The sequence below is a fragment of the Cotesia glomerata genome, unplaced genomic scaffold, assembly GCF_020080835.1.
Source record: "Cotesia glomerata isolate CgM1 unplaced genomic scaffold, MPM_Cglom_v2.3 scaffold_141, whole genome shotgun sequence".
Taxonomy (NCBI): domain Eukaryota; kingdom Metazoa; phylum Arthropoda; class Insecta; order Hymenoptera; family Braconidae; genus Cotesia; species Cotesia glomerata.
This window is the reverse complement of record NW_025401787.1, coordinates 4627-8506: the sequence shown is the minus strand read 5'-3', so window position 1 is coordinate 8506 and position 3880 is coordinate 4627. Positions and strand designations below refer to the sequence as shown.

General features: G+C 31.5%; 2 pseudogenes; both read right to left on the bottom strand.

The window, feature by feature from the left end:
• Positions 1–306: 306 nt before the first annotated feature.
• LOC123273834 lies at positions 307–1870 on the bottom strand (annotated as a pseudogene).
• An 841-nt stretch (positions 1871–2711) lies between these two features.
• On the bottom strand, positions 2712–3664 carry LOC123273833 (annotated as a pseudogene).
• Between the last annotated feature and the right edge of the window lie 216 nt (positions 3665–3880).

The following is a 3880-nucleotide window of genomic DNA, read 5'->3' as shown; positions in this document are numbered from 1 at the left end:
AATATTCATTTTTTTCTGAACACATTTCATAAGCTTGTTCATTTATTTTTTTTCATCTCTTAATTATATTAAGCATTTTCTAAATATAAATCCTTCAAGTTTTAAATTTGTACTTTTGATTAATTAACCCATATAAAATTTAACACTACGAATTAGCACCTCATTTAAAATCAATTACTGAATAAACTGAAATGTTTGTTATTTTAAAATTTACGGATTTTTAATCCTGATATTTAAAAATTAAGTCAATTTAATTATACTTATAATTACTATAAAATACTGTTGAAAAATTTTATAAAAGGTAATTTTAAATTCCAGGCCACTGTTTAATTTTTGAAATATTCTTAGGTCCCGAAAATTATGACTATTAATAATTTCAGGTACAAATAGTTATGAGCCTGAATTATACAATAAAAACTCGACGCATGTCTTTTCCATGTTATATAATGAAATTATAAAATATTTTAATTGAAGTATTAAGGCGAAAAAATAAGTGAAGTTACTTGTCGATTAATCTCCGATATTTGAATCTTTATCACCAATTTTGTAAAGAATTTGAAAGCGATACCTAATAATGGTGTTCCCAATAAATCACCAGCAGCCGTAAGATACGGGATCGCTGAGCTATCAGGATCCATGCCGCGTGACCACATCCAAACAACCATCAATTGAGCGAGGTATAAAAGTAAAATTACCTTGAAAAAAATATTTTCATATTAATTTATTTATAATTAATAATTTATCAACTTTATTGACAGTCAATGTAACTTACTTGTAAAAGTGTCGCTAATAGATACACGACAATAAATGTCGCCGTAAAGGAAGTTTGTCCTGCTCGGAGATAACTTATAGTATAACTAAATATATAAGTGACTAGGTATTACCAAATTTTGCTTATTCTCTTAATAATATGAATTATAAATTAACGATAGAATAAAAAATAAAAATTTAAATTACCAGGAGAAGAAAATTCATCAATAGGGCTAATACAAATTTTCAAAGGTTTTTCCACTTTTCCGTTGTGTTGTTCTAGATGAAGAGATGTCGATATTCTTGATTCTTGCACAGCAATTAAATTTTCTCCAACCCCATTAATTACCAATTGAAAAACAGCTATGCCTTTATAATTAGATATTGTAAAGTTTAACATCAATCCACCGATGCTAAAATTACAATTAAAAAAAATTAATTTTGATAAAATAATTAATAAAAAAACTGAAATATAAATAGTAGATGATTACCTGCTGATTAACATAGCTGAAATAACAGGACTCCAACCATAGTTAAAGAACTTCTTTGGTAAAAAGGATTCTTGGCAGCAATATATCCCCAAACGGGCGTCGCTAATAAACAGCGAACAATCATAATGGTTTGCAATCCATGGTTGATTGTCGATAGATCGATACAAAGGGAGGCTACCCATGACAGTAACGCGAGTGTTGTCAAATCACCGAGCGATGCAGCAATTGGCGTGGCAACATTGTCAGGAGTTAATGTTCATCCGTTTAGAGAGCAATATAACCGCGACCATTACAAGACCAAGCAGGAAACTGGCAACAGAGGCTGTGACAAGTGCACTGGCACACAATAATAGTCCATGGTGAATATTAAAGTGAGCCTCTGGTATCCATCCGAAGATCACTGCTGCCAAGGACGCCAATAAGCCAACCACCATCGACTGGCATTGGATCAACGCTGAATTACCAATTATTAACGTCCACTGATGCTTCTGTGTGTCCATGTGACCTAGATTCGCGTGGGTAGACAGCCGAGAAGCCAGAGTCATTTCGAGGTTTCCTTTCAACCCCAATAATGCCGGTACCAGAATATACACCTCTGATACTACTTGATATACTGGCCAGTGCTGAAATTAATATTCATTTTAATTCTTAAATTGGTACTTGAGATAAGTGCTTTGGAGTTCATCAAAACAAACACTGGCATTTTAGTGTTTGATAATGATAATATTATCATATATGTAATCAAAAGAGTAAATTAAATATTTCGTAAGTTTCATTGTTAATGTACTTGAGTATCTAAGAATAATTTTGAGTTGTAATTTTTTTTTTTTTAATTTAATAATAAATGTTGATATTTTTTTTTCAATTATTCAAAGTTATGCAAATAAATTTTTTTTAAATTATTTATTTTAAGATTATTACCGGATATCCGTAATTCTCTTAATTGATTTGAAATTAATAATAGAAATTTATTTATTATTACTCATAAAAGTATATTTATTTTGAAACTCCAATAATTAAGAGCGGTTTATAGTTGATTTTCAAACGTGTTTTCTCATGTATGTGATAAAATTTCGAAAAAAAACGCTTCACTCTTCGATAGATAATTTAATTATCTATCGAAGAGCGAAGCGCTTTTTTGGATAATTTTCATTTATTCATGCATAAAATGCGTTTTAAGATTCCATTTGTTGTACAAGTATGACAGAGATACTTTCGTTTGTCCAATAGAGGGCGAGAGAAAAATGTAAACCCTTCTTAATATTAAGAAATTTATAAAGTGTTGCAAGTCAAAACAATAAATATTTAAAAATTAAGTAAACTCCAAGTTACTAAAAGAAAATAAATTACCCTGAACATTTTAAAATTGTTAACAAATTATTTTTCTCTCACACTGTAATCTCTTCGGTAAGGTATTTCTTTCTCGTTAACCTCGCCAGTCTCAGTGTACTTTATATACATTAACAATAATTAATCATCGTCTAATTGTTTCAGGATATTATTATTTCTGAATTTTCTTTTCTTAAACGTCGTAGGAGCTTTTTCTTCATCATTGTCCTCAGTAGAGATCCTCGTAACTTTTTTTTCCTTAAACGTTCTTTGAAGTGCCCGGGTTTTCTTAACTACTGGCGTTACTACTTGTATAACTTTTTTCGCAGGTAATTGCAAGTCAACAACTTTGAGAGATTTTATTTCAACAGTCGTCCACGGCCCGTAAGGGATCGACTTTATCCGGAACACTGTAATCTCTTCGGTAAGGTATCTCTTCTTTCTCCTCTTTAACCTCGCCAATCTCAGTACTTTCCGTGGCCTTCTGCAACCTTAACGCCTTGTATTTTTCTCGTTCAGCATTAGCGCGCTGCTCTTTTAACGCCTCAGCTTTTTCCTGGGGTTTATTCTCACCGCTACTACTTCCACTTGACATGTTTTTTTGGCTGCAGAGGGACACGAGCCCGGTGAAATGTGGTAGGATCACAAAAATCAACGTCTGCTGGAAGATTTTTATTGGATTCGTGCCTTGGATTTTTTACTGATAAGATCTCGGGGACTTGATTAGGACTCGCTGCGATAGGCTCGTCAATTCTGTTGCACTTATTCTTCATTATTTCCTGTGCTGTTATGTCAACCGTGTTTCCTTCGACATCTTTGACGTAAGCTGCCATAGCGGCCTTTTCCATATTTTCAAGATCACTTTCAAATTTCTTCCTAATCTTGGCTTGCTTGGTGCTGTTCTTGTATATCTGTTTAACTCTCTTGCTGACATTTTCCTTGTGTTTTTTACCATTTTCATGGAAGTCAATGCTTGCTCTATTGTCAGCGATCCAACACTTGCAGAAGTCGCAGAATTTCCGACCTTGAGATTGCCAATAGTCCACTATTTTTTTTGAAGAAAAATCGATTATTTTTATTTTGAAATTATCTTTAGTTTACAAGTCAATTTTAGTAAACAATACGTATAACCTCAAAAATATATATTTACATAAATTATAATTATTTGGGTAAAATATTAAAATTAAAAAACTTTCACACACACTTTATAAATATATAATAATAAATTATACGAATAAATATGCAAGTTTTATAAAATTTAACACTAAACGCATAAAACCGTTTGTCTTCATAATTACTAAAAACAGATG